The sequence below is a fragment of the Pyxicephalus adspersus genome, chromosome 6 (genome assembly GCF_032062135.1).
Source record: "Pyxicephalus adspersus chromosome 6, UCB_Pads_2.0, whole genome shotgun sequence".
Lineage (NCBI taxonomy): Eukaryota > Metazoa > Chordata > Amphibia > Anura > Pyxicephalidae > Pyxicephalus > Pyxicephalus adspersus.
Genome location: NC_092863.1, coordinates 1,980,868 through 1,992,669, shown reverse-complemented (window position 1 = coordinate 1,992,669; position 11,802 = coordinate 1,980,868). Strand labels below are relative to the sequence as shown.

General features: G+C 41.3%; 1 long non-coding RNA gene across 1 annotated transcript in view; it reads right to left on the bottom strand.

Moving 5' to 3' along the window:
• Positions 1 to 11,406, bottom strand: part of LOC140332436 (uncharacterized) — a 16,473-nt gene extending 5,067 nt beyond the window's left edge. The window contains exons 1-2 of the long non-coding RNA XR_011921120.1: positions 11,316 to 11,406; positions 4,894 to 5,054 (exon numbers count right to left, since the gene is read on the bottom strand). This is a non-coding gene — a long non-coding RNA (uncharacterized lncRNA). The remainder of the gene's footprint in view (positions 1 to 4,893; positions 5,055 to 11,315) is intronic.
• Between the last annotated feature and the right edge of the window lie 396 nt (positions 11,407 to 11,802).

The window sequence follows — 11,802 nt, the reverse complement described above, 5'->3', positions numbered from 1 at the left end:
AACACTGAGCCAGTCCCATCAGTCTCTGTACAGAGGAGCTGACACTCTAATGTCCCCCACAGTCACACACTATTATTATACATTTTTAGAGCTCTGACATATACGGCAGTGCTGTACCGAGAACACTGAGCCAGTCCCATCAGTCTTTGTACAGAGGAGCTGGCACTCTAATGTCCCCCCACAGTCACACACAAGGGCAGAGACACCATTTACCCAGCCATTGTTTTTTTGCCCGGCTACCCGGCTATAACAGGGTTATTTTTTAAGTCATTTTCCCCAATCTTCCCACTGCATTAAACTATTAGTATATTTACCCTCTTCCTCCACCACAAAGATTAATGAAGGCTGGAGGGATTGTTGAAAAACATTTCTTGTGGGAAGAGAGAAAAGATTGATGTTGCTTTAGTGCTTTTCGCCACGGCCTAAATCAGAACCCCCAGAGCATCTCAATGCAATGTATTATGGTGACAGGCCGCCACAGACACAAATGAGGCCTTTAATCTCTTTGTTAGTTGTGTACGTGGACCATTTATCAGAGAGCAAACTTGTAGTATACAGCCGAGGGCAGAGAGCAGGTATCAGCACTGGAGAGGTACATTATTCACTGTTTACACGCTAACTTGTCAGGTAATCCTCAACTCTTAAAATAAATCTTTCGTTATAAGAATAATAATAAAAAAAAGTTCTGTCTGTGGCCATTCCCACTCCTGCGTACTAATTAGCCGTCATTATACAAGACTACAAAAACTACAAAGGCAACACATAATTATGGGTGTTTGTGGAAGATCAGCTAACTTGCATATAGTTAATCTCAGTGTCAGGACAAGGTCCATTAAAACACAAAGGAAAAAAACAGAGAACACCCCCCTACCCCTTTCCTTCATCAGCACAGGTTGCAGGTCCTGCATGTTATGTGTCCCTGGCTTGCTGAGCTGCTTATCTGCTCGCCCCACGTCCTGGCTCCTGTTAGCCATATTGCGCACAATTATCTCAGTACCAGTGCTTAAAGTACACTGACTATGAATGTTGTCCTGCACACACTTCTGAAGTATCTGAGGTCACCTGTAAGCGATTGTGTGTAACAGTGAAAGGAAAGCAATGAACAGTTACATCCATCGGTCCAAAGTCAAGCTCTCACAAATATATTCCCCATTGTTAAAGCACAACATTTAGATTCCCATGTGTGAAATTTCCATTTGTTCCAACGTACCAGTGTGCAAAGAGGCATGTTTCTGCTGCAAAGAAATTCAGCCTGTAGGGTTTGATCTGAAACACTCATAAACACTTCAAAATGTCCAAAAATGCTCATAAACACTCATAAATGCTCCTCAGAAATAAATAGGGCACCTATTGGGAGTTTAATGGGCATTTGTGGGTGTTTATGGTCATTTTTATTCTGTGCCACATGGAATGGTTTAAAACACTGTATATGCAATTAAAAATGCTGTACAGAAACCTTTTAAGCATTTTACTTAACATTTGTGTATGCAAGGAATTTTTTAACATAAGTACAGCATTTTAGGGTTTGCTTTTACCTTTTACATCAGAAAGGCACATTTTTCCATTTGTCATTGAACACAATACATACATTAAAAGCCAACATTGTAATATGTCAATTTTTTGGAACAAATGAAGGAAATGGTGCAGGAAAGAAGGCGCTGGATTTTTTACTTGCTATGCATCATTTTAAATGTTATAGTTATTAAGTGTATCTGTCACCAGCACACAGCGAAGGGAGACATTTCTGGGCTGGATCAATACATCTAGATTATTATAAAATGAATGGATCTTTATGAACGGAAAGGGCATTTATAGGCCAGAAGCGGTGGCTATCAAGTTTCTCATGAGAACAAAGAAAATAAAAATCTATATTTCTGTATTTTTAAACTGCTCAGGCTGTGTACAGTACTGAAGAGTCTTATTATCCACAGTTTATATCTGCAGTGTGGTTAGATTATAAAGCAGATTTTGAATTATCTTTTTATTATACATTTTTTAAATGTGGTTTTCTTGCCATGAGTCACAAGGGTATTTGTCTTGGTAGTAGATTAGAAAGTACAAATACATGACAGAGATTTAACCTTTAACTCACGATATCCAAGACTAAATAGAACTTTTGTGTTGAAGTTTGGATTAGTTTTGTGTTCCTCATCAATGCTTGTGGGTTAAGCCATAGGCAGAACTTTGATGGGAAAAAAAGAGCTCATCTGAGGAGCCACAAGGCTCTTTGTAGCTCTGTTAACATGCAACCATCTCCTCTAGCTCAGAAGGCCACAGAACAGTAATAGCACCTTCCAATTTTATTAATCAATAATAAAAAACGGGTTTTAATAAAAAGAGATGAACTCAATACATGGAAGAACTTTTTATGCTTAATGCAGCATTCAATAACGGCAAATAGTCAAGGTTTTCGGCTTTTTATTTTAAACATTTACTTTGAGTTAATTATACTTGCATGACAGGTGAACTTAAAACAAGTTTTGACACAGGTATGTCTGCCCACAGAGAAGATAAATAGATTTCTACTGACAGCATAAACCAGATGTGTTGTTTTTTTATTGTCCTCCAATAAATCACTCATCAGTGCAAACTAGAAACTCAAGTTGTATGTAAAGCCATAAGATTTACTTCTTTGGCTTTGAGTAGGAAATTGATTGATTTCCATCAGTTTATTTTTTCTTATCCTTATCCAGGGTTGTTGCACTACAGTTAACTAAAGCTACGTACACACGGCAGATTTTTATCGCCCAATAATCGGCATCGGCCAAATATCGGGCGAAAATCTGCCGTGTGTACAGTCGGTGTCGTCCATCGTCCGAACGACCGACCTGCCGGATCCACGGACGATGGACGACGACCGATCCTAATGAAAGGGAAGGGGGAGAGCGCGCAGCAGGGTGCCGCTCCGTTGCTCTCCCCCTCCCCTCTCCATAGAGCATGAACGGTGCTGTATGTACAGCACCGTTCATGCATCGTGCAGTCCCTTGTCGTTGGAAAGGATCGTGAAAGATCCTTTCCAACGACAATAATTGCACGTGTGTACGTAGCTTTAGAGATCACTGCTTCTGTAGCCCAAAACAATCCCCAATATCAATATCTTTTTCTTCTCCAGCCTTTGCTCCCACCAGATCTTGTGTCACTCAGTGGTGCCGCAGCTTTCATAATACCCCTTTGGACAGCGACTGCCTCCTTTAGCTTTTTTGCCACCAGCTCCACAGGGTGCATTTAGCTAAAGGTTGCAGCTTCGATGTTCCTTGTGTCACAAGGGGTCATTGCACATCATTGTGTGTTACTTTATGGCCCTCTCTTCAAAGCTAGGTGTTACAATCCTCATAGCCACCACCAGAACAGGCTTCTCCTGAACAGGAAGACTTACTCTCACCTTCTGTCACAACTCTGATGATGTCCACAATGAAAGCAATGGTCTCAAAATCAAAGATAAAATGGTGAATCACTTCAGTGGGGATACACATATGAAAAAACTTTCCACCACCCTATAAAGAAAACTTGGCTTTACATATACTTTAGATATTTGAATGAACATGCAACTGCATTAACTGATTTTCTTGTATCTGTCTGAAGTTCAGATTTAGGATATTGATATTTTTTCATGGTTAAGGATAACATATCTGTCAGTGGATTAATTTTTATGTACCTTTACATAAATGTAACATTCCGCTTAAGGACTTCAGGTCAACATTTATTTATCATCTACCTAATTTTGCTTTACCTGTCGCTTATCAAAAGGAAGACTTCTTTATGTCCAAGTGAAAAAAGATCTCCACAAGGGTGTGAATATGTTTGACGGGAACTCTATAAACTGATATTACTGCTGGGGTGATGATTGTGGCTTGCAGAACGCTATATTAAGATGGGTTACAGCAGATTGGGAAATCTGTACTGTGTGCTCCCTCAGGTCCTGGGGAATCCAGTTCGGCCAGTTATGGAGATTGGAAGATGAAGAGCCTTATAACAGCAGGAATTTGTAGCTAAAGGCGAGTCCGCAGGGAATAATTCCCTTCCCATCTGCTCCGGTTCAGGGTCAAATGGGAAAACAAAGACATGGTGCCCTAACCATCTAGAGCTGTAATTAAGTGACAATCAACCATCAGGAGACTAATTCATTCATTTGGCAGGTAGATAGGGGAATTAGGCAATACTGCGTTCGTGGAAATGGTGGCGCTGGCTGTTTCTGCACCTGTCATTTACATGTGCAGTCTTATTGGATTTTAGCACCTGAGGGAGGATGGTCACCTTTGCCTGCATGTTCCACCATGTAGTATCCCCTATTCAAGAACTGAAATTAAATTCTCCAAAAAACACATACAGAACAAACAAAATGCTCCAATATGTCCTCTCCCTGAAATGCATAATTGTTTTATATTTGTAATTTTAATAGCCCACAACAAAATATCACATTCTGCTGCCTGGCATGTGGTTATTAGTATTATGCATATATATTGTGCTGATTAAATGTCATAGTATTGGGGAAGAAAAAAAAGGTATAGAACAGACTCCCAATAATTGATGCTGAAAACAATCCCTAAAGTGTTTAGAAACAGTTATTGAGCATCTGTGTTAGGTGGTTGGAAAAAAGCATCATTCTGTTTTATGGAGGAGGAGAACAAACAGAAAGTGTCTAAGGCATTCTCCACAGAAAAAGAAGTGGTTGTTTGTGGTCTGTGTTCAATGATCAAGCATGGAATATCACTAAATGACGTTATGAGATTTTGTGGGACTACCTTGGACTATAAAACTTTGGTGTCTGTATAAGGCTTTAGATGTAGTTTTGCATGATTTGTGATTCTCCTAAAGTCTGTTTAATGCTTTATGTCCATCTAAGGCTATGTACACACATGATGATTCCCACCGTGTATGAAAAATCGGGCTCACCTCGGGAGAAAATCTGACATGTGTACAACATCTGACGTCGTTCATGGATCCGTCCTGACGATCAATGGAGAAGAGCACAGCGGGGTGCAGCTCAATCGTTCTTCCCCTCTCCATAGAACAGAATGATGCCGTGTGTACAGAACTCATCTGTTCATCTGTCACTGGAAATAATCACAAAACTTATTTCATAGGGAAGTAATAATTTCTAACTTGTGTTAAATAAAAACTGTATGAAAGGGTACATGTAGACCAATCGTTGGAACAAAAGATAATCGTGAGTCTTAAATGAAGTTATCCTGTGAATAAAAGGCATATTACAACAATCTGACCCAGCACTTGCACACACTGATATATATAGTGTTTGTGGGTGGTTTAATTATTTCTTTCCCGCAAGACCGTTATTCATAATCAGCTTCATGTATTACATCCGCGCTGAGCTGGGCTCAAAGATCTCCGAGTTATCCGAAGTAAAATATACGAAGAATGAAAAGTAATAAAATTTGTAGCGCAGCATTTATGGCTGCGCTGATTCCCCCCCTCACCTCTACTTGAAATAAAACTCACAGCATGACAAGAAAATGATTACAAGCAAATCCCTTAATGTGGAAATTGTAAAGCAGTTTGGAAAAATTCTTGGGGGTCCTCAGCCTCGCAGAGACCCCCGGGGCCGCTTCGGGTTGACGCTGTTCCTCGATTGTGTCATGATTTATGGCTCATTTAGACTCTGCAAAATGGAGATTTAAATGCTATTTTCACAAGGCTGGAAGATAAATGTCTTAGCATCTTTTATAAAGTGCGTATATATCAAAGAAGACTCAATGTTGTGTTAGTGTTTAGTTCATCGTGTAATGTACAAGGATTGATACACTGCAAAATAAAGTGGAACTCCATTGTTATTTTAGCAACGCTACAACTATGTTGGTGCCTATGAAGTCTCCTAAAAACATGGGACCATGCATGAATAATCTGATCCTCAAATGAACTCCTGCACGCAGGAGGAAACATTTTCACAGTCTCCTCTCCCCCAATGATCAGACTGCAACACTGGAATTTTTTAGAAAGTTACAAGTTAAGGCTTGAAAATGAACAATGTCCAAAAGATACCAACGAATGAGGATTCTCATTAAAAATGAATGACCATCCTGGCAGATTCATTCAGACCAGCAGGGTTGGCTGAGAAGTTAGCACTCTTGCCTTTGCTGGGTCCCAGGTTTCAATCTGGGCCAGGACACTATCTGCATGGAGTTTTTAAGTTCTCCCTGTATATGTGTGGGTTTTCTCTGGGCACTCCAGTTTCCTCCCACATCCCGAAAACATTGTTAGGTTAATTGGTTTCCCTAAAAAAAAAAAGGTTGTGTTAATGACATATGACTACGATAGGACATTAGATTGTGAGCCCCTTTGTAAAGCACTGTGTATAATACAAGTTATTAATAATATTTCATTTCATGATCTGTTAGTATCTAGCGTGGGTGAATGATTGGGAGCTTAAAGAAGCTTGCACTTATGCGGGGAATAGAAGTGAATTCCATCGTACTGACTGAACTGTTCCGATCTCCTCATGAAGTACAAGCAAATCTGTCCACGATGAGCCATCTAACATTAGGATTTTCACTGCCGTAAACTTTTTTAGGATAGGTGCACCATACCAGATTTTTTTTGTACTTCCAAGACATAAATGTACAAGGAGTATAAAAGATAATTTATAGCATCTGTGAGTAAATGACTCATTGCTTCATAAAACCGTCAACGAAGAGATGATCGGCCCTTGAATGGCTTGCCAATCATCAGACACTTAAGCCTCCGCCATTAGCCATCCGATAAAAACCTCTCATCATTGGGTTTGTCCGTCTTTGAACCAACTTGACCTTTGCTGTGACCCCTGTCCTCCAAGCATTACAGGATTTGTTGCTTCCTTGAAGTGACAAAAGATGGCTTATAAAACACCTCTTTTCCTCACATGTCAGCTCACAAGCAGATCTGCAAATTGTCTGCCCTTCCATCACTGCCCATCCAAGGATGACAGGGTTTTTCTAAGAAGCTAGTTTTAAAACAGCTCTGCAATTATTAACAAGAAAGCGTGGATAGAGACTACAGCCTCCATGATGACTGAAATTAACAAATGAGTAAGGTTGTGAAAGGGTCAGATGAGCGCTCAATTCTGAAATATGGTGATATCACATATAAAAAGATTTGTGACTGGCACAAAACAAAATCCTGTTTCATTCTCTTTCCTCCTAAAACAGCCATATGAGTTATATTACATTGAATAATATTCATACAATCCTCTTTAAGTTTACCGAAATGATTATGTAATGCGAGAGATAGCTCAAACACTTCATTTATATGCAATCAGGTAGAACCTTATTTGTAGGATGAGAACAAGGGATGCCGAGCATATTATTGGAACTGGAACACTATCTGCAGCAGGAAAATCTGCTTTATTTGCCACCATGCTTCAGCTCATTGCCCCACACAATGTCTTTGTTTTTCCTTGCTGCTGCCACCACAGCCTTGTTACCCTGCAGTTGCTATTTATCTGATCACTGGCAGCAGAAAGAAAAAAACATGAAAAAAAAATTAATTGAAGCACGTGGCAAATAAAGTAGTTTCCTGTTTCAGATAGTGCTCCAGTTCCAATTGTGCTCCTTGCATCTCCTGTTTTTACATCATTGATTGCATATAAATCATAAATAAATTGTATATCTGATCAATGCCTCCTTCCCCAAGAGGACAGTGGCCCCCAGGTGACCCCAGACAGCTCCCCAATATTTTCCTGGACAGACGCCTATACTCTTTTGCAGCTAAAAAAATTAACACTTGCTGAGCACAAATATTCAACAAGTGCTGTGTTTAGGTTTATAGATGTAATGATACAAAAGTATTCCCTGTATTTCTGTACTGCAGACAAATGCAACTACTTTAAGATTTCCCATCTCTTTATGTCCCAAAGACAATAGTCACTACCCTCCTATTGTGTGTAAATTCCCCCACCTACTAGATTGTAAGCTCTTCAGGGCAAGGTCCTCTCCTCCTGTATCACTGTCTGTATTAGTCTGTCATTTGCAACCCCTATTTAATGTTGGCGCTATATAAATCCTGTTTATTAATAATAATAATAATAATAATAATAATAGAACAAATAAGAGGGTGGCTCTACTTAGAAGGTTTGGTTGCCATCTAAAACTAAAAAACAAAGTTCAGGCATTTAGTTTACCTGTACTCATTAACAATAATTTAATATTTTGCAGCTTATGAGTCCTTAAATAGATGAGGTAGCTGCATTAGTTTTCAATTTTCAGTCTTTTTTCACCTTTATAACAGTGGTCCCAAGGCTGGGGACCAGTACCGGTGCGTGGCTGGTGGGTTGGGGGTTGCGGGTGACGGGAGGCAGAGGCCAGCAGCTCTCCTTACACTCCTCTGGAGCTGGTGGTGGTGTGGCAGTGCCGGCAGCTCTCCTTGCACTCCCAGGGTTCTCCCCATGTACTTTTAGCTAGGTGCACCACCCGGCACTTTTTTAGCACCCACCCGGATGTTTTTGGGTGGTTACCAAACACTTGGGTCACAATACAGAGGCTGCCACCCACCTAAAATTTCTTAATACCCGGCTTAAAAAAATTTCTGGGTTGAGCACTGCACTCCTCTGGAGCTGGTGGTGGTGTGGGGGTGCAGGTGGCTCTCCTTGCACTCCTCTGGAGCTGGGGGTGGTGTGGCGGCGCAGGCGGCTCTCCTTGCACTCCTCTGGAGCTGGTGGTGGTGTGGCGGCGCGGTGGTGTGGCGGCGCAGGCGGCTCTCCTTGCACTCCTCTGGAGCTGGTGGTGGTGTGGCGGCGCAGGCGGCTCCCCTCACACTGCTTGCAGAGGAGCTGCTGGGAGTAGCAGAGCGGTGTAAGTGGGGCTTGGACTTCTCTGCTGTTCCCGGCAGCTCTAGACAACATGCCAGCTTTCCTTCACTACTCTGCTATTCTCAGCTGATGTGCTGGCGGGAGACGGAGCTGCTGGGGATGGCAGAGTGGTATAAAGCGTGTCAAAATTTTGTGCTGCGTAGCCAGGCCCTATTGTCGGAAAGGTTGTGGATCACTGCTTTAGAACACTTCTAGTCTTATAGTGATAACACAGAGTTGCCACTCTGGCACATCACTACAAAACACCTTCCTCACTCCTTATGTTAATAACATAGAAGGGAAGCATATGGCAGTTAATGCAGGGATAGCTGGAAAGGATGCTAACTGATAAGAGCATAGCACAGGAAGTTAGCAGCTCACAAGATTTCTATCAGCACTGATTGAATAGATAAAAAAAAAAACATTTTAAAGGGAGTATTTGCTAAACCAAAAGGCAGCTAAAGTAAAATTAGGGATCCACCTTGGTCAACAGTACCGCCAAATTTTATTTGAGTTGAGATGATCACAAACAGTGGATACAGCAGGATGTAAAACACCTTATCTGCAGTAAATGCTACCTTGATAAGTATGGGCCAAGTTTTCTTGTAGACATAGTATGGTGCTGAAGGCTAATTATACCACTAAGCTTCCCTGGGGAGGGTGGGGGCAAAGGATTAAAAAACAAAAATCTGTACAGTACAGAAAAACAAAGGCGGGAGATAAAGGGGGAAACACTTGATGAGTATATAGAATGGATTCCTGTATGCCTGTGTTTACTCTCTTATCACTGTAATCTGCAGGGAAGGATTGTGTTATTCAGCAAGGTGCCTGAGACTATCCTATAAGTAAACAGACAGAGGAGAGGCACTGATAGCCTTTGATGTCAGCACACAATGAGGTAGAGATAGTCACACATGAGGATAAGGAGGTGTGTGACCAAACATTGCTGCCAAAGCACTGCTTTTTTTTCCTCCAAAATATTTAATCCTCAAGTTTAGGTTAGTGACTATAAATAGAATTCCTCTTCAACGAATGCTGCAAACTGTCTATTATATCTGCACTATATAAATTTATAACAATAATAAAGCTACGTACATGTGTTAGATGAGTGTGTTCAGTCTGTGTGTGTTCAGAGGTCCCCTGACATCATTCATCAATGGGAATGACCATTGTACTTGCCTATAGAGAAGGACAGCAAAATCATTTTTCCTTCTCAACACTCCTCTCTCCTTTGAAAAGAATGGCAACCTGTGTATAGTGCTCATTCATTCATCTTTTGTAACTGTTACCAGTGACAATCATCTGACATCTTTACAGGACTTATTACTGCTACAAAATGTCATTATTTACTACATCTCATCAAGTAATATTTCTCAATAACTGATATTGCATAGAAATGTAAATAAGTCCTTCATAAACTTATTTAATTCTTTAGATTTCATTAAATTTATGAAGGTCCTGCTCAGACTCTTTCTTGTTAATGGGTGACAACTCTCTCCCTGCTTTGTCACCATGTCACATGCACTCCTGCTGGATCTTTAGATCTCATTGAAATAATCCCTGGTGATCCCATCATGAAGCTCTTTCTTAATCGGTTAATGGAGGGGTCGGCCAGATACGGCCTAGCCGGTAGTCGGAGGCTGGCCGATCCAGCCTAATGCCGGCCGGCAACCTGCGGTTGAATCTGCCAGGGGGCGTTAGGAACTACCGGAGCCACCAGAGTCCCGGGGCCGCCTCCTTGCTGTTGCTCTCCTATTTACCATGACCGGGGGTGTTCCCTGGTGGCGGGCGGAGCCATTAGGGTGGGACTTGGCCCAGTTCGGCCTAGTGTACTCCTGCCCACCCCTGAAATGGCCTAGTGGTCATAAAAGTTTGCCAACCCCTGGGTTAATGGGTGACAGCTCTCTCCTTGCTTTGTCACCCCATCACACAAATCCCTACTATATTGCTAAAGAAGGAAGCTACAAAGAAAAAAAGGAGAGGTCGTAGTTTGGGCCTTTTATTAGTGGAGCCCTCCAATGCTCTTTTTTACGTCCAAGGCTACGTACACATGTGCAATAATTGTCGTTGGAAACAAACGATTTACAACTGAGTGTTCGATTATGGTTAATAAAAGTGAATAACAACGCCAATGGATGTCGCAGGAAATGAACGTCCATCCTGGCAGATCTGTTTGGGGGATGATTGTTCCCTATTTATTGTGTGTACGGTCATGTAGTGATTGTGGATGGTTCTGCGGTACACATTTTCCGGTACATGTCACTTCATACATCTTTCAAACAATTGTATCTAGTGTGTGTACATTATTGGTGGATTATATTTGAACAATCGTATTGTTACAGCATGTACAGAATCGTGCACTATACAATCGTTAAAAATAATTGTAAATAATATTTGACCACTTTAGTTGTTCTTTTTCTAACGACAATTATTGCACGTGTGTGTAAGTGGCCTAACCCTGAAATAAAAAGTCAGCCTCTATCTTTTCGGTGTTTACAGGTGACTGAGTCAGTGCCCTGGCCCATACACTCACATCTACCTGTGCATCTTCCACATAGATCGTGCGGATTTCTCATTGCTTATAAACTTGTCAAAGAATCTTCTTCTGAATTATTCAATTCTGCAGAGCGATGTGCACTTAAACAACAAAAAGGAAAGATATAAATAAAAGTGAAAAGCTGAAGGACATTTAGTAACAAATTACAAATATTAAACAATTTCCAATCACCAGCACCCCCACTTTCCATTCCATCACATTTTCCATTTGTGATTCCTCTGCGCTACAAGAAAATAAGCCTGCTGCCCCGGGGACAACCAACACCAAAAGAGGAGATGCTGGTGGGCAGCATGGTGGCTCAGTGGTTAGCTCTCTTGCCTTTCGGTGCTAGATCCCAGGTTTGAATCTCGGCCAGGACACTATCTGCATGGAGTTTGCAGGTTCTCCCCGTGTCTGTGTGGGTTTCCTCTAGATACTCAAGTTTCCTCCCACATTCCAAAAACATGCAGTTAGGTTATTTGGCCTTAGT